General features: G+C 44.1%; 1 non-coding gene across 1 annotated transcript; it reads left to right on the top strand.

Annotated features, from left to right (window-relative positions):
• Positions 1 to 424: 424 nt before the first annotated feature.
• On the top strand, positions 425 to 530 carry LOC115065484. The gene has a single exon (XR_003845261.1). It is a non-coding gene; the product is annotated as a U6 spliceosomal RNA (small nuclear RNA).
• The last annotated feature ends 24937 nt before the right edge of the window (positions 531 to 25467 follow it).

Here is a 25467-nt window from a genome sequence, read left to right as displayed (position 1 = left end):
GAGGAGGCAGAGGACGTTAGCAGCACATGGGATTATTTTGCCGCAGAAATGGAGAACTGGCTGCATTGCTGTCAGTCCACCAACTGAGCAGTTAATGAAAGCAGGTGGCACAGTAGAGTCCTTCGGCTCTTTCTAGAATCCTGATGAATCAGATAGCTACCCCACCCCCCAGAGAGATGCTGCGAAGCTGGGATTCCAATCTGAAGATGATTCTGATCAGGGCACAACAAAGATGTCTCTCTTCTCCCTCCCACGGCATGTCCAACGAGTATTCAGAGTCTGAAACACTCAGCAGTTTCAAAAAGTGAACTCCCATTGGGAATCTATGGGGATGCATGTACTGGCACAAATGTCATGATACATTGCATAAACAGACCTGGCTCTGCTTCTCTCCAGTTTGATTTCTTTAAAAAAAATTATTTTAGTGCTTGCCTTGGCAGCTCATTTACTAAAATTGGAATAATACAGAGAAGATTGGTGTGGCCCTGCAAAAGGATGACATGCACATTTGTGAAGTATCCTATAGTTTCACATGTGCATGTAGCAACAGTGAAAAGGGAGGCCATGAATTTGGAAAAGCAAGGAGGGGGCATGTGGGGGGGGGTGGATGGAGGAGAGGGAGCTGGGGAATGATGCAAGATTATTATAGCATAAGAGATTTTAAAACATACTTATTTTATTATTAGTGTGTGTGTGTGTGTGTGTGTGTGTGAGAGAGAGAGAGAGAGAGAGAGAGAGAGAGAGAGAGAGTGTGCAGGCACACACAGAGGCCAGAAGGGGGCTCTGGATCTCTTCGAGCTAGAGCAAGGCACCTTTGAGTGAATGATGTGTGTGTTGACATCAGAACTCTGGTTCTCAATAGAGCAGTGAGCACTCCTAACTGCTGAGCCATCTTTCCAGCCTCTCAATTTCCTTGTTCTTCTTCTTCTTCTTTTTTTAATGTATCTATCTCTCCTCTCTCTTCCTTCTCTCTCTGTATCTCTCTTCCTCCCTCCCTCCCTCCCTCCCTCCCCCCTTGTGTGTGTGTGTGTGTGTGTGTGTGTGTGTGTGTGTGTGTGTGCATCCTCATTCATTTGTGTGAGCGTAGTCATGTGTGCGAACGCCCTGGGTGGTCAGAGACAACCTTGGATGGTGGACCTTGGTCTCCACCTTGTCTGAGACAAGGTCTCTTTACTATAGTTCTGCTGCATATGCCAAGCTACCTGCCCCTCAGACTTCTAGTTTCTCTGCTCTCCACATCTCTTGTGTGGACCTGTAGGTGCCCTAAGACTATAGACACTTAGTGCACCGGCGACTAACTTTTACAGGTATTCTACAGAGTCACGTTCAGGGCTCAAGCTTTCCTGACAAGCATGTTATGTACTGAGCCAGCTCTGCAGCCCTCGGTTAGTTAGTAAGTTAGTTAGTTAGTTTGCATGTCAGCCAATCTCCTTAGAGTTCCCACTGCTCTCTTCCTCTGCTCCTGGGGACTGACTACAGCATCAGGGTGGGGTAGGCAGTGCCCTGACTTTGGTCATCGGTCCTCATTAGCATCTTCCCAGTGTCCCTCTCCCATGTGATTCCTCAGTCTTTGTCCAATAGCGTGGTCTGACCGGGGAGTTTCCTGTACAGCCTCTTTCTACTTTGATGACCCACTCTTCTGGGCTGTACAAAAGTAGGTGGGGTGCCCAAGTCTATCTGCTAAGTCAGGGTTACACTCAGGTGTTTATAAAGCCTTTCATTTCTCTGCATAACACACTGAGCCCAAGAGGAAGCTTCTGTCCTACCTGCTGACTCTCACAACCTAGGTACGTCTGGGTGAGAAGTGTGGGCTCTTGAACCCCTGTGGGCTCTATCTGGCTCTGCATCACAGATCCCTTTACTCCTGGATTCTTTCTTTCTCTCCTTCTTTCTTTCTTTCCTCCTTTTTTTTTTTTTTTTTTGACAGAGATCTGCCCACCTCTGCCTCCCAGTGCTGGCACCACACCTGTTGATCCCTCGTTTTGATGACTACTGTCTAAGCCTTCTTTGCTGCTAATTCTCCATCCCTGTGACCCCCCCCCCCCCACATGATCCAGTCTCAGATGGCGCACAGACTCTGCAAACTGTTCATGCTCTGAGAGCTCAAGCATTTGGATTTCTTGTTCCCAAAAAGTCTTTTTCTGCTATAGCAACCATTTCCCAGGTACTGAGCGCTCATTGAGAGTCTGGTTATTTCATGGGGGTACAAAGTATGTACCAGTAATGACAAGCATACTGCGAACCTAGCACCACAATATTGCTGCCAAAGACATCCAGTTGAGAGGCCAGGAGAACCGGGGAAATAGCAACATCAGGGAGAGGCAGCGCCTTCTCGCTCTGGGGCACAGGAAGCCCCCACCAGCTCCTTCTTCAGGTTCAGTGCAAATTTTCCTTGCTTTTGTTTTAAGGCAGGTCTCACTATGTAGCCCTGGCTGTCTTGGAACTCACTAGGAAACCAAGCTGTATTTTTTAAAATAAATAACTTAAAAAAAAAAAAAAAGGAGTTTGAAATGAAGTTGATAAAGCAATTAATGCCACTGTGATAATATGCACATTTTGCACACTCAGGTCAGACTCTGTTCATGAAGATTAAAACCCCTAAATTGTATTTAGTATAGTTCATATGCTTTAAGTTAAAAAAAAATCCTGAATTCTTAGCTGGATGTGGTGGCACACACCTTTAATCTCAGCAATCGGGAGGCAAAGGCAGTCAGATCTCTGTAAATTCAAGGCCAGGCTGGACTACATAGTGAGTTCCAGGGCAACCAAGGCTACACAGAGAGACCCTGCCTCACTCCAATCTCCACCACCACTGCCAATAAATAAATAAATACTAAAAAATGAATTTTACAGGCCTTCAGCTTTCACAGCTAAATGGAGGACCTTATTTACAGTTATTCTGAATAAACTAGTTAGGTGGGTTTTTTTGTTTTTGTTTTTTTGGTTTTTTTTAGCATCAAAACCACCAAGAGCTTTAACCTATAGACCAATTTAAAATTGTCACCTTAAACATTTGCTATCTCAGAAACTTCATGATTCTCCTGGTTTTGTTGTTGTTGTTGTTGTTGTTGTTGTTGTTTTTTCCTATGATACATTGTGACCTTTTTCTGTTTTTGTTTTTCCCTCTCCAGTTTCACGTCTTCCTGTACTATCGACTGGTCTCTTCCTTCATGGTCATTCAGCTGCAGTTGGTCCCTGAATCACCCCCCCCAAACCCCCACTCCCGCCTCCAAACCCCGATCACGATCACGGAGCCACTTCTAGGCTCCTTCCGGTTTGGGTGGGTCGGGGGTCAGTTTCCTAAGCCCTGGGAGGAAGCTTTCAGCGGGTGCGCCATGGCTTCCCACATATCCTTAGATTGGAAAACTGGGAAGAAAACGCAGAAATAAATGAATCTCCCTACCTTGGAAAGTAGTTCTTTCAACAGATTGTGTTAGCGCTTGGAGTCACTGCTTTAACTACTAAAATTGATTAAATTAGCAGTTCTGTGTTTTGCCAAGATTTTTTTATAGGCTCTTGCCTTCGTTCGCAACAAATTAAAACCTGGCTCGCAGGGGCGTATAGTAGACTGGAGACATTTCTCCTCCTGTCGCTTGATGCTGATGTAGCAAGCTTTTGACAGTTTTTAAAAAGAAAGATTTAATTCTTGATTACCACTCCTCATGTGTCTTATACCAGGTCTGCAGTATGGGTGTGTGGGAGGAAACTGATATAACATGCAAGAGTTTAATAAATATTTGTAATATGGAGTCTCTAAATCATTGCCTCAGGGAAACCTAACATAGGAAATGAATTGGTTTCATCTCGCAGGTAGTGCTAGAGGTCTGTAACGTGCTAAATAAATGAAATTTATAAGTATTAAACCTAATGCAAACTGGTTTGCATTTTGAAAAAAATTTAAAACTTATTTAATTTGTGTGTGTGTGTGTGCATGGTATGTGCATACATTCCACAGCACTACATATGCAGGCCAGAAGATCATGATCACTAGATCCTTCTAGTGTGGGTCCTGGGCACTGGACTCAGGGTGTCAGTCTTGGTGGGAAGCACCTTTATTGATTAGCCATCTCACCAAACCCCAATTTTTTTTTTTTTTGACATAATACCGTCATGTAGCCCTGCTGGCCGTGAGTTTAAAGTGCTTCTCCTGCATCCCAGTCTTGAGAGTAAAGATACAGGGCACCACATCTGGCTCCCAAAACATTTAGATTCATGCATTTTTTTTTTTCATAAAGTTTAACTGCAAAGCAATCATACTCTCTGTTCCAAATCTAAAATCAAAACTCTCACTCTAAAATCTAGGAAAAATGAAATATTCAATTTACTAAGGCAAAAGGAACCAGCAGAACGATGAGGGGCATCAGAATACTACGATCCCACCTTCCAGTTCCAAAGAGAGGCATATTTTTTACTAAACCCTAAACTCATATCAGCTCCCAAAGTATCCATTTCTTCCTTGTGTTATAATTAGAAGTGAAAATAGGACATAACTGTATATACTCACTATGTATGTATTTTTAGAATGATCCCAGTGCCGTTAAAAATGTATAAATAAAAGCCCCAAAGGAGACGCAGTGAAATATCTTTTTGGATGGTGTCTATAAATATGATCTTTAAGATTTCTTATTTTTGACAGTTTAATTTTTTTTTTTTTTTGTAATGAATGCCTATTTCTTTTAACTAATGAAATGAATTGAGAACACTGCATGAAAGAGGAGGTCTGCACTGGCCACGCCACGCATTTCTTAAGCACCGCGATGTCTTAATGTTTATGCTGATTGTTTAGAAGGTGGCATGTGCAAGAATGAGCCTTACCCATCCAACAACGCTCCACACGTGGCGTGATCAGAGCGAGGATCAAACACGCTTTGGTCTTCAAAGTCATCCAGACCCCGAAAAGTCATAATTTCTGTTGAACTCTCCTCCCTCTGTGGCTAGATTGCTCTGCCTTTGAAGTGCCCACTGCAAAGAGCCAGGTGTGTAAGTGCTCAGATCTTCCGAGGCTGACAAGCTCTTCCCTTCACGGAGGGTTTTACAGACCCATCCCAACACAGGACTGTCACGGTGTAAAGTGGGAGGGAAATATAAGGTGCTAAAATAAGGCAGAACAAGGCTGTGGGGCTGCCTCTTGATTGCTGAGGTCTCTGCAAGATTTTATCTATAGACGGGGTGAATCCTGCTGATGAGGGAGGAGATGGAAATCGGAACAGCCAGGATCAAAGTGATCAGCGGTGAGTGGATGTGAGAGTCACCGTGTCCTTGAGTACTTTATAGGTACCTCCCAAATCTGTCTTCCTTTTAATGCAGCTGTCGGTGTTGATGTAGTCACAAGCTTGCCCGAGAGTCTGTTATAAAACAATATGAATTTGCCCAAATTTCCTTCATATATTGGAGTTAAAAAAAGAAAACCGTCGGGCATGAAGTCATGAATCCTTGGAGACCACTGCCAAGGCAAACAGTCAGGAATACGTTACTTTAAAGTAGATCTTTGTGTGTTTATTAATGCTTTGAGCCTTACTCTGTCACAGTTCTGTACCCTTAGAAGCATCACAGTCAGGTGTGATGCCTGTAACACTGGTGCGGATAGGACAAGGGGGCGGTGAGTCTGAGGGGAGTCTGGGCAATACAATGAGACTCCCCCCCCCCATCTCCAAAGATGGGAGGAAAGAGGAGGAGGGGAGGGAAGGATAAGAAGAGGAGGGGGATGGGGAGAGAGGAAGGAGGTGGTAGGAAGAGGAAGGGGAGAATAGGGAGGAGGAAGAGGGAGAGGGAGGGAAGGAAGAGGAGAAAGGGGAGGAGCCAGCATATCAAGTTCTTCAGCTCAGACTGGGAGCCTGGAGCTATGCCCAGTGCCATAGCTCTTAGACGGCTTTAAAATTTTATAAATGAGTGGTTCTATAAATGGCTATCCATCCAAACGTTGTTTCAGCGTTTCTCTGTCAGAGAGGAGACCTTAAATAATCATGTAAGATATGACATGAAAGAAAGATCCAGTATCTACGACAGGTTTAGAGCAGAAACTACGTGTCCTGGACAGAAAGAGCCTTGGTAGCCCCAGGCTCTCCTCTGAGACAGACAACCTCCATCTCGGGCCTCTCCTGAACATCCAGCAGCTCACTCTCCCCTGTTGTATGCAGCTGCTGTACACGGCCTTGGGAAGGGACTGGAGTAGATGGGTTGGGGAAGACTAGGGGTGTGTGGGCATCCATCTCTGCCGCTGTCTCATTGGTAGCTCGATGTACATTTCCCTAAGGACTAATGAAGACAGGGTCTTTTCCTTGGCTTGCTGGCCATTTCTATATGTCTCCTTTTGGTCCTTAGATTGTTCTTTTGTTTGTTTGTTTATTTTTTACAAGACAGGGTTTCTTTGTGTAGCCCTGGCTTTCCTGGAACTCACTCTGTAGACCAGGCTGGCCTTGAGATCTGCCTGCCTCTGCCTCTCAAGTGCTGGGATTCAAGGTGTGTGCTACCACCACCCGGCTGATCATTTTTGTTGTCTTGTTTGTTTCAAAAAATTATTTACTTATGTATTTGTGGGGATGATGTTGTCTTCTGACCTCTTCTTGAATGCAGTGAAACACACACATACAATGTAAAGGTTTAAAGATGGTATGGAGAGACAGCTCAGTGGTTAAGAACAATGGCTGGTTTTATAGAGGACCAGGGTTTGGTTCCCAACACCCATATGGCAGCTCATAACTGTGTATAACTCCTGTCCCAGGGAATCGGAGTCCCTGTTCTCACCTCCATGAGCACCAGACACAAACATGGTGCACAAACATAAACACCTAGCTGCAGGCAAGGTACTTATAGACATAAAAAAAAAAAAGGTTTTGTTTTTAAAGTAGTATTTCGCCAGACCGTGATGGTACATGTCTTTAATCCCAGCACTTGGGAGGCAGAGGCAGGCAGATTTCTGAGTTCGAGGCCAGCCTGGTCTACAGAGTGAGTTCCAGGACAGCCAGGGCTATACAGAGAAACCCTGTCTTGGAAAAATAAGGGCTGGAGAGATGGCTCAGTGGGTAAGAACACTGACTGCTCTTCCAAAGGTCCTGAGTTCAAATCCCAGCAACCACTTGGCGTCTCAAAACCACTCATAATGAGAGCTGATGTCCTCTTCTGGTGTGTCTGAAGACAGCAACAGTGTATTCATATAATAAATAAATAAATATTTTTAAAAAAAGAAAAAAGAAAAACAAACAAACAAACAAAAAGTATTTCTGACCAGAATGTACCATGGAGATGACGCTTAGAGGGTAGACACTGTTTTTGACTTTCTCACCTACCACTTGACTCACTTGTTGCAATTAGTTTCTGTCACCTGTGCACAGCAGCCAGGCTGGGAGTGCTAGGAGGAGGCTTTGAGAATGCGCAGGGCACTCCATTCTCTAACACTGCAAGGAGCTTGGCAGCCACTATGGGCTGCTGCCAAGAATGGTTTTCGAAGTGGGTGATTTGTGGCTACTGAGGGACAGAGAGCTGTCCGTTCGCGGCCACACTGGTCACTGTTCAAACTGACACTTACTATTTAGTTAATTAATTGAGTCCATATTTTGGGCTAAAGTACTTGATAGTTAAGATACCCGCTCACCATAAATCACATTTTTTTTTTTAGATTGAATAGCAATATTTAAAATAATAGGATTGTTATAATAATTTGGAAAATTACTAATTCTTTCCCAATGATTCCTTGGTGCTTTCAATTTGACTAAAGGGTTAGAAAGAGATTTTATTGCTGTGTGTAGCTTCGGTCCCTTGGCTAAGCTGACTGACTTGATTTGTTGTGTTCATATGAGTATAAATATTTTAGAACAAAACCCAATTTAACAAATGAACCAACTTATTAGACTGTAATTACTTTTCTGAATCCTGTGTCTTAAAAGTCACAATTAGAAGGTGGATACACACTGTTCTACAGCGAGCCTTTGGGAGTTCTGGCTCCTTCTGTAACCATTGAGTTTAAAGCAAAGAATGGGCTAATGTGAAAAGCGGGGTTTATAATGGGAGTCATTTCATTTTGATAAAGCAAAGCTTTATGAAAACAGATGTAGAATTGCAATGGGAAAACGAGGACGAAAAACATTCCAACTGGATGGGACTTCTGAATGAGATTTGCAGTTCCCTACAGCAATCAGTGAGTCGGGTGGGTACATCAAGGTGGTGGGGTCTGGTCTCACGCGCACGGAGCCCAGGTCCAGGCCTCAGCACCATAGACTTAACATAAAAGCAAGCAAACCCAAGTAGAGAATAAAGAATTTTTCTACTATATAACCACAATTGTATTATTTATAAGCATAAAGTGTGGCTGTGTGTCATATGTGTATAAAGTCTGAATATGTGTGTATTCGACAGAAGTCAGTTGAGGGGCAGTGGCTGTCTGCAGGGAGAGGGGACAGGAGAGGGAAGGCTTTTCAAGTCTTGATATTTCCCTGATAAGTAGAAAGGGAAAGTGGGTGGATTTCTTTTGTTATTGTCTGCGAATTTGAAATACTTCATTAGCTGAAAACTTAAAAACACAATACCTAATTCTCGAATTTCCTTTTCTAATGGATCTAAACATTTGCCTCATGTTGATGTGGAAACATGTTTAAATAAGGCTTCAAGGGCACCAAGGGGGTTTATTTTTAGATATTTAGCATATACTAGTAATAATGAAAGTCACAGTTCACTAAGAAAATAGCACCTCCACCCCTTGCAAGGACAAGCTTGCTTCTGGCTGCTTTGACAGTAACAATTCAGGGAGGTTGCTTCCCACAGTCCCATCTAACAGATGGCCAGGTGAGCTGCAGATTCCAGCCCATGCCTAGTGATAAAATATGCTAAGTGAAGACTCAGACTCTCAAATGTCAGATTTAATATCCCAAAGATCATTTCTCATACGATAGTTTTCTTTTTCTCAAGAACTATCTCTACACTTTAATATGTTTACTTGAGGAAATCTGAAAATATGGGCAGAGAAAATGGAGTGTTTTTTTTTTTTTTTTAAACTGCCTCTACTTCTGCTGGCGACGAGAGCTGATGGAGAGAGCAGCCTTTGATAGTAGCCCTTCGTATGTTTCCATGCATAAATTTGTGTGAACTTTCAAATGCTTTGGGAAGTATCCATATTAAGAATTTCGCTATTAGTGCTGTGTATGACGCATAGTATAGAATAAATTACAAGCTTGGCTTTTTTTTTTCATCTTTGCCTATATGTATTGTTTAAATTAAAGTCTCAACTGGGGAAAAAAGGTTAAAAATCTGTGCAATGTAGGATGGAGAAGATACACTTTTCATTTATTTAATGTTTATTTGTTTTTGGTTTTTCATTCTGTTTCTTTGAGACAGAATCTCATTATATAAGCCAAGTTAGGCTCAAACTGGCTATCCCCCTGCCTCAGCCTCCTCTTTGTGTTGGGATTTTGGTCATGCATCCCCAGGCTTACCCTCAGGTAGACTGTTTGAAAGTACTTTTATGCCGGGCGTGGTGGCTCACACCTTTAATCCCAGCACTTGGGAGGCAGAGGCAGGCAGATTTCTGAGTTCGAGGCCAGCCTGGTCTACAAAGTGAGTTCCAGGACAGCCAGAACTACACAGAGAAACCCTGTCTCAAAAAAACAAACAAACAAAAAAAGTACTTTTATTTTACTAATGTGTGTTAACCTGCATGTATGTCTGTGTGTGCCTGGAGCAGTGCATCCTATAGAAGCCAAAGAGGGTGTTGGATCCCCTAGGACTGGAGTTATAAATGATTATAAGTCATCATGTGTGTGCTGGGAATTGAACCTGGGTCCTCTGAACCATGTCTTTAATTAAAAAAAAAAAATCAAATGTCAAATGGGGCTGGAGAGATGGCTCAGTAATTAAGAGCACTGGCTGTTTTTCCAGAGGTCCTGAGTTCAATTCCTAGCAACCACATGGTGACTCACAAGCATCTGTAGTGGAATCTGATGCCCTCTTCTGATGTGCATGAAAAACATAGCACTCATACACATAAAATAAACAAATAAAAATTAAAACAAGGAAAAAAATAACGTGTTCATTGAATTGATATTTAACACCAAGGCCAGCTAGGCAGTTATTACGTTAATTTTACCAGCACACTGTAAGACCAGTAACTTACAGATCTTACTAACCTGTTAGAGATAGTGTCGTGGCTTTCAAAGCACAGTAGGGCACTATTTTAAGAAAATGAGGCCAAGAGGTTAGGTAAAGGTGACTGCTGACAAATCTGATTTCCTTAGTTCAATCCTTAGGGTCTCCATGGTGGAAAGTGAAAACCAGTTCCTGAAAGTTGTCCCCTGACCTCCACACATTCACCATGGAGTCCCCCCTTCCATACACACAAGCATATTCAGATACATGTGTGGCCAGAGGCCAATCTCAGGTGGAGGGCAGCATTAAAATGACTCCTAATGACATACTGCTATACCTATAGATCCATCCCTTGCTCAACCCACATCAGCCAAGCTGCTTCTTGCAGTCGATGGGATTTTTTCCACAGAGATCCATAACTGGATGACGTGCGGAAAGTGAGAGACGTGGAAGCACTCTGTTCTACTTGGGGTGTATTTGTCAAATTCCTTCTCTTAAGGCCCAGGGATCTACTCAGAAGAGGAGGCGGAAAGACAGTAAAAGCCAGAGGTGGCGGATGACTCAAGGACACAGCAGGACTGACGCACACCCAAGGACTGATGCGCACATGATGTCATAGACGCTGCGACAGTGCAAACAGGAACTTCACAGGTTCAAGGCAGGCGGACTCTCAGAACTGAGGTGGGACAGTGGACATGGGGGTCAACCAAGACGGTATCTGCAATTGATATCCCCACTGGGTATCCCCACTGGCAAAGGGAAAAATCGGTTTTCTCTAGTGTGTCTCCGGGTGGTGTAACACTCCAGGGCAGGCCATGCCCAGGAGAAGTTAGCCAACATATAATGAGTTCCATGTTTGTTTGTTTTTGTAAAATGTGTAAACTTTGTGTTTCATTTGGGCATTTTTGTCTTATTTGTTTTGATTTTCATTTTTGTGGCTTTGTTGTTGTTTTATTATTTATTTTGAGAGAGGGATCTAGAGAACATAAAGTTGGGTGGGGAGGAAGGCGGGAAGGATCTGGAAAGACTTAGGGGAAGGGAAAACACCATCAAAGTATATTGTGTGAAAAAAAACAATTTGTTTTTAAAAAAGAAAAAACAAGAACCAAAACTCTCGTTTAAAACAACAACAACAACAACAACAAAACAGGCTGGAGAGATGGCTCAGCGGTTAAGAACACTGACTGCTCTTCTGAAAGTCCTGAGTTCAAATCCCAGCAACCACATGGTGGCTCACAACCATCTGTAATGAGATCTGACACCCTCTTCTGGGACATCTGAAGACAGCTACAGTGTACTTACATATAATAAATAAATAAATCTTTAAAACAACAACAACAACAACAAAATAGTAAGCCATACAGGACGAGTCATGACAGTGAAGTAGGTGACAGTTTCTTGGATGATACTGAGTCCAGACAAGACCAGAACAAATAGATGTGGGATCTCGTCAGAATCTGGGGAAAAGGTCTTCTGTGTTTGAAAGGACACTAGTGAGTTTCCAAAGCCATGGATGTAGCTCACATAACAGTGCTTGTCTCTTGAAGGCTCCGGGTTGGATCCAGCACGGCAAATCATAAAGGAGAGGAAAGGGGCTGGCGAGGCGGCTCAGTGGGCACAAGTGCCTGTGGCAAGCCTGACATCCCACCAATGAGAAGGAGAAAACGGATCCCTGTGTGTTCTTCTCTGACCACTGCATCGACGCATCTGCCCCACCCCCACCCCCACATAAAAGGAAGGGTGACAAATGGAAGGACCACCTTTAAACTGAAAAGAGAAAGGTTTGCTAATTACTTATCCGAAAGAGGATTGATACTTAGATTTTAGTTATTTTGAGACCGGCTCTCAGTGTGTAGCCCTGGCTGTCCTGGAACTCACTCTACAGACCAGGCTGGCCTTGAACTCACAGAGATCCACCTGTCTCTGCCTCTCATGTGCTGGGATTGAAGGCATGTGCCCCCAAGCCAGGTTTGAGATGTAGAATGTATAAATAACTCCCACAACTCAGTAACAACAATAGAAACCCTAAGCAACCCAATTTTAAAATGGGGGAAGGATACAAACAGAGTTTTCCCCAAAGATGGCAAACAGATCACCAGCAAACATGGGGGTTACAGGGAAGAGCATGAAACAACTTATAACAAGAGAAATCCAAATCCAAATGCCAATCAATAGATTCCCTCACACCACGTGGATGGCCACTATAAAAACAGCAGTATTCCACCCAACTGTCAGCAAATGGGCAGAGAAATCAAAGTCAATCCAATGAGAGTGCACTATGGCACAGCCGCTGTGGAAAATGGCATGATGGATCTCAAGATTTTTAAGAATAATGGCAGATGACATGGCTCTGCCAGCAAAGGTATTTTTGCCAAGCCTGACAAACTGCATTCAAAACATGGGTTCCACTGCAGGACGCCTGATGCCTGCAGGTTCTCCTCTGATCTCCATACACATGCAGTAAAATGAATGCACTCACCCGGACACATGCACAATTAATAAATTAATTTAAGAAAAGAATTATTAAACATAGAATTTCTATATAATCCAGCCATCCCATTTCTGAATACATTTCAAAAGGGGCTCAGGCATGTAATGTATACATACATTTACAGAAACACTGTTTCCAATAGTCAGAAGTGGCCATCAGTAGATGCGTGGACCAACTAACGTGCCAGATATCTGCAAGTGAAGTACCAGTCACCTCAGAAAAAGGTGACATATGGTCCAGCCTGGAACACTGGCTGTTATCCAGCTGATAACACCATGTTAAGTGAAAGGAATCAGCCACAAAGACAGACTGTGATTCCCCTGGGATGAATGACTGGCGTTGTTAAAAGCACGTAGGTAATATAGTGGTTGCTAGGGCCGGGTGGGGGAGGAGGGAATGAAGAGTTAATGTTTCACAGGTCAAAGTTTCCACTAGGGAAGATGAAAACTGCATCATCTAGAGATAGGTGATGTCACCGACTGCAGGGCTATGTGATGGAACAGTGCACTTCACACTAGGAAAACGGATGTGGCGTTCATCTACAAGTGTTTCAGTGTTGAAAACACTTAGTTCTTGAAAACAGTATTTGGTGGGCTGTGAGGGTGTAGTACTCAGGAGGTAGAGGCAGGAGGGGCAGGGGCAGGAGGTTATCCTTGGCTACATAGGGGGTTTGAGGCTAGCCTGGGCTTTGTGAGATCCTGTCTGAAAAAAAAAAAGGCCAAAGCCAAAAATATCATTAGGTTAGACTAGTCAGGATGAAGGGAGAGACCAATCTGAAGGAAGGCTCCTTAGTTGCTGGCGTGATTAACTGAGGGAGTGCCGTGTCATTAACGTGTAACACTGGAAAAGTGGTGGGTCGGGGGACGTGCCCCACTATGCTGTTCAGGCATATTTCCAATTCCTGGGCTGGAGCCGCTTTCTAGTTTCAGCTCCCAGGTGCTGGGCAACAGGTGTATACCTGGTGTCAGGGGAAACAGACATTGAGGTGCAATGGTGTGGTCCATTTTGGAGCTTGGGGTGGCCATGAGCCACGCAGAATACATGGGTACAGAATTTAAATCTCGGGTAAGAAGACTGCCGACCTGTGAGTCGTCACTTGTCTAGATAATAGGAGATGCCCACATACTTGGCTGAGGCCTGTGACTCTGGGCCAGGGGAAAGGGTACTCAAGTGAAACTTGAAGGAAGATAGACACAGAAAGAGGCTGAGATAGTGTCCAGAAGATGGGAGAATGTAACTGCAAGAAGCCAGAGGAAGAGGGCACCTCTGGAAAGTGAGGCCCTGAAAGGACGGAAAAACCAGTGAGGTGAAGATCTCAAAATTACCCACTGAACTTATCAACTAAGAGGTTCAGTCTGGTCCCTGGAGGTAGCCTCAGGTCACTTTCTCTTTGCTGCCTTTCCCAGAGAAAGGTGGAACTATGAATTAGATAGTCCTGGTTTCATTCTGTAGCTATGACCAAAACACTGATCAAAAGCAACTTGGGCAAGAGAGAGTTTCTTTGGTTTCTGTTTCCAGGTCACAATACATCACCAAGAAAAGTCAGGGCAGGGAACACTACTTGCTGGCTAGCTCACTCACAGGCTCTTTTTCATATGCCCTGGGAAAATCTGCCTAGGGATGGTGCTGCCCACAGTGGGCTGGGCCCTCCTGCATCAATAAAAAGAAAAAAATGAAGATTCCCCACAGATATGCCCACAGGCCAATCTGATCTGACCTATCCCCCAGTTGAGACTCTCGGGTGACTCTGTTTGCATCAAGGTGACAAATCTAACTAGGACATAGACTAACAATTGATCTCCTGCTTGAACATACTACGTTTGAAGTATTTATTTGGCTGGGTTACAGAGAAAGCAATATTTTTATGACATACATAAAGAGCAGGAGCCTAGGACTGAAGATCAGTGGTAGAGTATCTGCGTAGCATGGGTTCCAATCTAGTCCTGCAATAAGAAAACAAAAAAACAAAACTAACCTATAAAGGAGGCTGACCACTCCCAGGGGCTGATACAGAGTCCAAGTTGTTTAAAAAGGAACCTCATTTTTTTTTCTGTAATTTTTGTTCTCATTTCTATTTTCTTTGCAATTTCCTGAATCAGACTCTTTTGGGGGGATATACTGAAGGATTTAAAATGTAGACTGTGCAACAGTATAGAATTCATCCCAGGGAGAAGGAACCAGCTTGGTGCTGTGCATGATTTGATTTTAGAATTTTCAGCTGACTTCATCTGCAGCTGCTCGGTAAAACTAATCAGCACACACAGGTCAGGGCCAGGGAGGTTTTGTGGATTTGGGGGTGGAGACGGTCATGGACCTCTCATTTTATCTGAAAGCATTGTCTTCTTAGCTACACGCAGAACCAAATAATCTTTGGATGTCGTGGCACCCCTGATGCAGGTGGTCTGGATTCCTCCTTTCTTTTTCTTTCACTGTGGAGCCCTGGCTATCCTTGAACTCACAGAGATCCACCTGCCTCCAAAATGCTTAAAGATACCCCCACTCCATCTCCCAGTTAACAAGCTCTTAGTTAAATCTGGCAGTTCAGTCTGGTCTCCAAGGCACTATGTGCCTGCAGATGACCTTCATGTCCCCGTTTCCCTGTTTTTACTGAATGATGGGTTTATAGGTGTGAACCACCACACCTGGCTTCCCATTTTTAAATACACTTCTGTCCTTACCTGAACAGAGCCATAAGTACCCCTTGAATTTTATAATACTTATTGTCTTGTCATCTCTGGCCTTTAGCTAATCTGTGAATGAAATTATAATCAGGTTGCAGGCAAGCCCATAAGACATTTTCTTATTTAATGATACACGGTGGTGGACCTAGCCCATTGTGGGTGCTGCCATCCCTGGGTTGGTGTCCTGGGTTCTATAAGAAAGCAGGCTGAACAAGCCATAAGGATTAAGCCTGTAAGCAGTACGCCCCATGACCTCTGCATCAGCTCCAGCCCCCAGTTCCCTGTCCTGTTTGAGTTCCTGTCCTGACTTCCTTCAATGATGAACTACAACTTGGAAGTATAAATCAAGTAAACTCTTTCCTTCCCAACTTGTTTTTCATCATAGCAATAGTAACCCTAACTAAAGAAAGACACATACCAGTAGTGACAATTTTGGAATTTTGGTTTCTTTAAAAAAAAAAAAAACACACAGAACTAGTGTAAGAATACGTTTTTGTTTTAATCTTGTGTGCAGAGCTACTTCGAAGCGGCAGACTATGATTTGCCTCATGCTCTAGCAGAAGTGTGATTTTGTCAGACGCAGAGAGTTCCTGCAACCATGTGACATTTAGAATTCTGGGGACTTTCAGAGGGTATATAAATGCTAGGGCCCCTGAGAAGCTGGGTGGATGGTTGTTGGTTGTTGTTAGCTGGGGTTTGTTAAGTAGTCCTGAGAAAAGAAGCAGCAAGAAGAAGATCGTCTTGACAGCAAAGATCAAACTTGCCCCAAAGAACTCAATGCCCCTAATCATCAGGAAGCAGTCTAATGATGACGTCGCCCCCTTTCTGACCCCTGACCTTATTTAGGGAGCTCTTTCCCCTCTGTCCTTTTCTCTCATATTTAGTGTGTGTGTGTGTGTGGAGTCGGGGTTGAAAGGGAGAAGGAATGAAGAAAAAAGAACCTACAAAGAAGCAAAGGACCAGCTAGACTTCCCTCTAATTTTAATTATCACAAGGCCATCACTCTCAACTTTCATGGGTTAAATAACTAAATTCAGGGAGGCCAAGTAAGCCTGCGATTCTCATTGAGCCAGGAAGAGATGGAGCTGGTGTTGGGATCCGAATCTGCCTCTCCTTCTCCCCATGTCTCCCATCGTAGACATACAGTCTGTGTCTCAGTGTGGAGCCCTGAGGACCGAGGGGCGCTGGAGCATCCTCTTAATTAGAGTGTCCAGAAACCAGAGACTAATGCTCCCCAGCCTGGGCCCTGGAACTGAAATACTGGAATGTTAGACATAAAAATGGACTTGATTCTCCCCCAAGGATTTCCCCCTCTTTCATCCATGCGGTGAACATTAACAATTAATGGGAAATGCTTTTCAAGCATCGCCCTTAATATTTATGATGCCCACGAAACATACAAACATCTGCTCTGCAGAGTGATAGCTATTAAAGCATACTCCAGTGCCAAGCGCTCTCGCACACGGAGATGAGTCAATGCTTAAAGCATTCGCCTCTCTGGAGTTATCGAAATGGCAAGAATTCCAAGAAGATGGGAGGAAGACAATTTTAGATTCAGCTTAAAGAATGTTAGTTCATTTTATCATGTCTGAAAACACATAGTAATTTTTAAAAATCTCTACTACTACTACTACTACTACTACTATTATTATTTTATGTGTATAGGTGTTTCTGCTTGCAGGTTTGTCTGCACCATATGCAGGACTGTGTTCAGGGAAGCCAGAGGAGGGCACTGGATTCTCTGGAACTGAAGTAACAGGCTGTTGTCAGCTGCCATTTGGGTACTTGAAATGGAACCCTGTCCTCTGCAAGAGCAACAAGTGCTCTTAACCACCGAGCCATCACTTCAGCCCACCGAGCTGTCGCTCCAGCCCTTACCTAGTCATTTTAAATCGCACAAAGGGATTTTTAAATAGTTGATATGATCTTCTCATGTTAGGAATGACAACACCTTAGACCCGAAGTCCAGGTTTCTGCCTGAGAAATACAATTAGGATTCAAGGGGTGATGGATGACATCATCCACCAGCAAGAATGATGGATGGGTCTAAAAAACCGGCCACTAAAATAAGGCTAACGATTTGGGTGTACTGAAAAACCAATCATGGTAGCCTGTGCCTTACTTTCAGGGCTCAGGCTTGAAATGAAATTATTTCTAAGGAAATATTAGGTTTGACCTTACTTGTAAGGAGATTGTGTTAATGGTCTGCTTGGGTCTGATAGCAGAGTTGACTCAGAGCCACTACCTTTGCCAGAACACCCTAGTCGGCAATAAAATGTGCTGTGATAAATAGCAGGTGTGTATGTACCAGCACGCCCAGGGTCAGTTGCTTTCCATGTATAGCAACTAAGCTGAAGAGACCAGACCCTAAATGTGGGCATGCATAGCTGCACCGCTATGCAGACTTCCCCAGCTGACATTTATTCAAATTGCAACAAAAATAGATTCACGACAGCCACAACAACAATAATAAAAATGGTAGCGATTGTGGAGCACTTACTAAATGTCAGATATATGCTGTATGTAAATTACCCATTGAGCCCTCAGGGCAATGCTATGGGGTAAGTGGAAAATGGATGCCTGTGGAGGTTATGTGATAGATGTCAGGTTGTATGCAGATATGGTGGAGCCTAATCTAACCTAGAGTAGTGTCTGCTTTTTGGTTTGGCTTTTGTTGTTTTGGTTTTTTGAGACAGAGTTCCATGTGGTTACCACTAGTCACAAACTCCCTATGCAGCTGAGGTTGTCCTTGAACTCCTGATTTTCCTGCTTTTGCCTCCAAGGGCTGGGATTACAGCCATGCACTATCATAACTGACCCAGGGAAGCTCTATGAATTTATTTATTTGTTTATTTTATTGTTTTATGCAGGTATATGTGGTTGTGTGTGTGTGTGTGTGTGTGTGCTTGCGCCCGAGGATCAACTTAAGAGACACCTTTAAAATTTCCAGCCATCTCTTTGGAGGCAGGATTTCTCACTAGCCTGAAGCTTACCAATTAGGTTAGGGTGGTTAGCTGGTGAGCCTCAGGAGTCCTCCTGTCTCTGTCTCCCCAACACTAAGATAACAAGCATGTGCCACCACATCTGTCCTTTTCACACTGGTCCTTGGGATTTGAACCCAGGCCCTCAGGCTTGGAGAGTAAGCACTTTACTGCTATTGTTCCAGCCCCTGCAACCCCACTTTCTTAATTACTCCTGGCGTGGAGGGAGAAAGAGAGCAGTATGTACATATATTTTTCTGTTTTTCATTTTCATGTGTGTGATTATGCATTCATGCTTGTGTGTATGTTTATGTGTAAGTGGGCACACATTCATATGAGGGTGCATGTGTGGAAATAAACATGTGTGTGCAAATGTGTGGAGGCCCAAGATGGATGTCAGGAATCACTATTGATGGTTCTTCCACCTTATTCATCGAGACAGGATCTCTCACTCAGACCCAGAGCATGCCCATACAGCTAGTCTTGCCAGCCTGCTTGCTCTTGGGCTTCTCTGTCTCCATCTTCTGAGGTTGGAATTCCAGGCAAGCCACCACAGCCACCTGACATTTACATGGGTGTCCAGGACCCAAATGCTAGTTCTCCCATTTTCTCTGCACGCACTACCTACACATTGATCCTTCTCCTCCACATGCCTAGAGATTTAAACACAAAGGTGCTCGCGCATAGGTTCCTCTGGTGGCAATATACAAAATCTCATGTAAGCCCCTCCAGTGATGTTGGATAAGGTTCATCATGAGATGCGCCTCTGCATGACACCCTGCCCTTTGCTCTACCGTCGTTCCTACACTGCGTTATAATTATCTGTCTATCTGCACATTCTAATCATCATGCTTGACCCCAATAAACTCAAGATTTTTCTCTCTTGTTTATTATTATATCTTTAGTGCAAAGAACAGTGTCTGACAAATGAGGAAATGCTCAAGAATGAGTCACTGAAGTAAAACATAGGAGGCTGGGAATGTGGCTCGGTTGGTTGAGTGCTTGCTTAATGGGTAGGAAGCCAGCCCTAGGTTTGATTCCCCAGAACTACCGAAACTCGCTAACCAGTGCAGGGGGTTTGTGCCTGAAATCCTAGTGTTCAGGAGACGAGGCCAGAGGATCAGAAGTTTAAGGTTATCCTTTTCTACATAATGAATTCAAGACCAGCCAGAGATATAAGGAGATATATGAGACCCTGCCTCGGAACAAATATGTTCCAGAGATGTTTCAGCAGTTAGGAGTGTTTGATGCTTTTTTTTTTTTTTTTTTTTGAGACAGGGTTTCTCTGTGTAGCCCTGGCTGTCCTGGAGCTCACTCTGTAGATCAGGCTGGCCTTGAACTCAGAAATCCGCCTGCCTCTGCCTCCTGAGTGTTGGGATTAAAGGCGTGTGCTACCACGCCTGGCTTGATACTCTTATAGAGAATTGAAGGGACCCACTTCAGGAGACTCACAACTTGTAACTCCAATTCCAGGGAATTAACACACACACACACACACACACACACACACACACACACACACACACGTGTTAACTAATTACTTAGTTAATTAATTTTGGGTGATAGTACCAAACCCAGGCAAGTGCTCTACCACTGAACTAAATCCTCAATTCTAAGATGATTACTAATTTAGAAAGTAAGAAACAAGTTTAGCCAGAGTTCATGGGGACAAAAATCCAGAGATAGCCCTGAGCTGCCCTCCGGCTGGCCCAGCCTCTTGCCTCTGCCCTTCCTTGCCTGTGTATCTCTTTCCTTTGTGGACTTCCTCTCCCCACTTACACATCTCTGCTCCCCCATAATTTTGGCTTTTGTGAAACTTAGTCATTGATGCCAACTTTAGCTTCACCCCGACTTGCCCTTCTAGAGCCCCAGTACTTACCGTATTCAATGCATACTGACTCATTTTCTGCAGCTAACACACAGTGGGGTGGCTGAGCTCGAGAGTTCTCCAGTTGTCCAATTAGCAAGGCTGAAGTGTTTGGTAAAAATGGTCAACTGTTCTTACACTTTCCTCAAGAGAACACTTCAACAGAAAGGACTGTGGGCTGAGTACACACTCCCAAACTGGATCCCTACAAATGCCAAGCTGATCTCGCTCTCCTTTTGAATCTAGGAAAGTTTTGAAAACCATGGAGGAGTCTATTTTAAATGACACTGAAAATCTACCGTCAGATTGTATTTTAACAGGGAGCTTCTATGCGCTGCCATTTTCCAGTTGCCTGCGTTTTCAATTTCACTCTTTGATTGCTTAAGACATAGCCATCTTTTCCTTGCCATGCAATGAAAATGGTCTGTTTTCATGCGGTCTGTGTTAGTCATAGTGTTTGCATTTTCATTACAATATCAAGAAGTTGTTCCAGTGCTGCTAAGGGCTTCTCCTAAGTTTCTTGTGATAATTGCATTATGATCTTCTCCCTTTTATGTTTCAGACTTATATGATTTTTGAAGCTTGAAGAGAATTGCCTAAAATTTTCCTTGTGGCTCATGATTAATGCTAATGTTAAGAGCCCCCCCACTGCCCCTAATTTACAAGTGAATTCCAAAAGCTCATTTGTAAGCCAGTTGTTTGGGACTTGAAATACATTTTCCTAGTAGTCTAGGAGAGGTTATTTAACCTATAATATATTCACTCCATTATTCCATAAAGAACTGCTATTTGCCTGCCACCGCGGGAAGCAACTGTGTGTGTATGTGTGGAATTACTGGTTAGCAGTTCCACTCAAAACACGAACAAGAGGCCGGAGAGATGGCTCAGCAGGTGAGGGCACTGCCTCTGTGCCTCTTGAATTGAGCTCAGTCCCCAGAATCCCCAGGGTGGAGGGAGAGAGTCAACTCCTGTAAATCGTCCTCTGACCTCTACACACATATCATAGCACATGCCCCAGCCAGCAAATACACCCTACACGCACACACACACACACACACACACACACACAACCATGAACAAGGGATGGAAAGACAGCTAAATCAATAAAGTGCTTGCCATGACACAAACACAGGATCTGAGCTTGGCTCCCAGCATCATGTAAAACCTGGGCATTGGCTGCTTGAGATAGCAAGGCTTGCGGTGCAAGTGTTAGAGCCATGTAGAACCCATGTAGAACCCTGTAGAACAGAACACAGTAATCTGTAATCCCAGCATTCCTTGGCCATGTGGGAGGCAGCTCCAGGGCTGGCTAGCATGGCATACGCAGTAGCAGATAACAAGACACCCTGTCTCAACCAAGGTGTCAGGCAGGGACCAGAGATTGTTCTTTAGCCTCCATAGGCATACCATGACATGGATATGTACATCATGCACAGAAGATTAAAAAAATGTAAGATAGTTCTGTGGATAAGGCACCAACATGTAAGCCTAAAGACCAGAGTTTAATCTCTGAAGTCCATGTAAAGATGGCAAGAGAGAAGTCACTTTACAAAGCTGACCTCTGATCTCTACATGCACACCTTAGCACAGGTGCATCCACAGAACACACACACACACACACACACACACACACACACACACGATAAGAATAAAAGCTAGGTACACTACTTTTATACACTATATATAATATCAGTGTTGAGGAGGTAGACCCAGGTGGATCTCTAACATTTGTAGGACATCCTAGCTGAATTGGCAAACTCCATGTCCAGTTAGGGATCCTGTCTCAAAAAACAAGGTAGATCTATTAAGAAAGACACACAACATCGACCTCTGCCCTTTACCCATGGGCACACATGTGCAACTGCACCCACACAAGCATGTACACACACTGCACCCATATCATACAGATAACACAAAATGGATACAGCTGGGTACTTGCTATCTCTGCAAGGCTGAGCGTCTAAGTCAATGAACAGAAATGGAAAGGCATGGTAACATGTGCCTGTATTGAGGGCTTTTTAAAAAGTCTTAAATGTATATATATTTATTTTGTGTGTGTGAGTATTTTGCTTTGTGTATATATGTGCACTACATAATGTCTGTGCCTGTGGGGGCCAGAAGAGGTCATCAGATCCTTCTGGAACTGGAGACAGATGGTTATGAGTCACCATGTGGGAGCTGGGAATTGAACCTGGATCCTTTGTAAAAGCAGCAAATATTCTTAACTGCTGAGCCAACTCCCCATCCTCTGAAAAACCCACCATTTGGTTTATTTATTTGTTTTTCAACATAAGGTCTCACTGGGTAGCCCTGGCTGTCTTGGAACTCACTCTGTAGACCAGGCTGGCCTTGAACTCAGAAATCTGCCTGCCTCTGCCTCTGCATCTGCTGAGATTAAAGGCATGCGCCATCACTGCCTGGGTTTTCACCTTTTAAAATCTTTAATCCTAACCAATCTGGTTAGTAGTTCCACTCAAAAAGATAAATTTACAAAACAAGTATTTTAAAGCTTTTTATTGATACATAATAGATACTCAGAAAAAGGTATGTGCCTGACTGAATCCGAGAAACTAACAAGAAGCAGGTAATATGAACACTCCAGAAGCCGCCCTGTGTCCTGTGTTTCCTTAGGGTTACTAGAGTCCCAAAGGAGATCATTTAAACATTAGCTAAGGAGGACTGTAGTCTCGGGATGACGTTTTGTTGGGGAGGAAGGATGTTTAAGTCCTAGTTTGTCCATTTGGAGCTCTGTAAGTGTGCCGCCAGACTTCTTGTTGTTTATTACATTCAGATGCACATAACTGAATACCTAAGACAGTGGCATACAGAGGTGTGCTTACCTGTCACATGCGGACAACAGGACTGGTTTGTAGTGTCATTGTCATCCTAGATCCAGATTGCATCTATGTCAACCACTTAGTGCAAGGCCAGTGATTGTGCTGTCTCCGCATTCCAGAGAGAAAGCAAAACAAAGGAATGCAGAATGGGGGAGTCTTACATCTCTGATGTTTCAGGTTCATTTCTAAGGAACCTGCCCTTCATAGACCTTGCCTGTTCACAATCTAATTATCTGGGCTATGACTTTTAAAGAAAGCTGGTCCTTTAGGTACTGTGTTGACGACTCCCCCCCCCCCCCGTAATATGGGGAGTCTCTCTCTCTCTTTTTTTTTTTTTTTTTAATTGAGAGGAGAGGTCAGCTCTGACTGGCCTGGAACACATCCTGTAGCTCAGGCTGGCTTTGAACTTTTGGTAATGCTCCTGCCTCAGAGCACTTAGATTATAGGAGTGAGGCACCACGCTTAGCGAGAGAATCTGAAAACTATTAAGAAGGGAAGGATGGCCTGGGGAGACAGCATCTACGATAACTACACTGGTTTCATTGCTGTTTCTTACATCCCATTGCCTAAGGAAAATTCTTTTCCTAAGAAGGGAAATTCAGGTGCCATGTTTGAGAAACTGAGAGAGAAAAGAAAAACAAATCTAAAACATGACCTCCTAGCTAGATCCATTTACTTGCTGTAGAACCTGGATCCAGACAGCAAAATTTCTAAACCTGAGAGTGTTACAAATAGAATATCACAGTACATCTCCTCTTTAATTGTACAGGAGTCAACTAGAAAAATTTCCTAGAAAGTATGTGTGAGTGTGATTGTAGCTGTGTGTGAGGGTGTGTGTGAGAGTATATGTGTGAGTGACTGTGTATGAGTGTGTGTGAATGTATGTGAGTGTGTATGTGAGTCTATGTGTGTGCGTGACTGAACGTGTGTGTGACTTGTGTATATGTAAGTGTGACTGAGTGTGTGCGTGTATGTGTATGTGAGTATTTGTGTGTGTGTGTGTGTGTGTGACTGAGCGTGTGTGAGTTTTTGTGTGTATGTGTGTGAGTTTGTGTGAGTGTGGTAGACATTGGTTGACTGGAAACATCCACAGTATTTAGTCCTCAGAGGCATAGTTTCTTTCAAGTTTTGTATTTCTGAGGTCAGCGAAAAGGTAAATATAAGTTACAGTAGTGCCCGGCTTATCATTACATGGATTTCTATCTAGAACAAGTTAGGTCTTGTATCTCTCAAGAAAGACGACTCACATAAAGAGGCCTGCGTGCCGTGATTACAAGGCAGGTGCCGCTCTCGTCTCCCCTCTCCAACGTATTATTAATGTCGGGCTCCGTTCCAACACGAACCCTCTAGGGATGAGGAGATGCAGAAGAAGCTGAACTCTGAGGCCTTTCTGCCTGTCATTTTGGAACAGGTGAAGTCTGGTTAGTGCGAACCTCCAGGGCAGCCTGCTGTCAGTAGAACTAAAGATGTAAACACCAGGAAGAGTAGGAGGCGGAGGGGGCCCCCTGCAGCTGCCAAAAGAATGAGTAGGAGCTTTGTCTGGGCTTAATTAGGAGATCGGGCAGGGAACAGGGCTGGCAGACAGGAACTGGAGAGGGAAAGCAAGGAGAGGGACCAAGGGAGGTTCCCAAATTAGGCAAGGGAGTGAAATAAACACCTATAGAGCCCGGGGCGCCAGGGAGCTGCTGCAGAGTGAGGGCCAGGTGTTTGATTCTCGGACTGTCCCGAGCACCTGCTACGGAAAGGCTTGTGCTTGGTGCCAGGGAAACGGAGGCATAAACAGATATAGGCCCCACCCAAGAATACTGATGCTCTCTCTCTAGCCTCTTTGGAGGACCAAAGGCCTCAGTTCAGTGTGACCAGTGAAGGGAAAGAAAGGTGAATGAGAGTTCTAGAAACCCAGGGGACAGCAGTAAATCTGCAGGATCGAGAAGTGGGACGGAGGGAGGGGACTGAGGAAGGCCTGAGATTTATGTGTCCTGTGGTTAGGGACTGGAGGCCAGGTGAGAGGCAGAGGGGTCTTATGGTAAGAAGAATGGTGGTTTGGGCAATGCTGTGGTCTTGGGACAAAGATATGATGGCAAGTAATATAATCCCACTGATCTGAAAAGCTAAGATGGCATCCAGAACCTTGTAACCCAGACCCTGTCCTGGGCCAGAGCTTCCAAAGGAGTTACCAGGAAGCACCTGCTCTCTCCCCTGCTCCGCCCAACTCTGCCTACCCCAGCTGCAGTCTCCATCACAGGGCTATGTAGTAGCACTGTATGTGACCTTCCCAACGAGGGGTCACCAGTTGGAGAAGCTAGAGTGAATTAGGAAGAGTGCGAGTGGAGATGGAAGGGGGGAGAGAGAGAGGGAGAACAAGTGCAGTCATAGCTCTTTTGTTATAAGAGTTTCTTCAAGAGGCCCCGTCAAGGGGACTCCTACGTGGAGGAGGCAATGACTAGGAAGGACAGGAGAGGAGAGAAGACACAGATGTAGGAGAAAAAGCAGGACGACGCTCCAAACCCTACTGCATTCTCTCTCTCTCTCTCTC

Source organism: Mus pahari, chromosome 14, assembly GCF_900095145.1.
Source record: "Mus pahari chromosome 14, PAHARI_EIJ_v1.1, whole genome shotgun sequence".
Classification (NCBI taxonomy): domain Eukaryota; kingdom Metazoa; phylum Chordata; class Mammalia; order Rodentia; family Muridae; genus Mus; species Mus pahari.
Note: the sequence above shows the minus strand (reverse complement) of the source record. Positions and strands in the feature narration are given on the sequence as shown.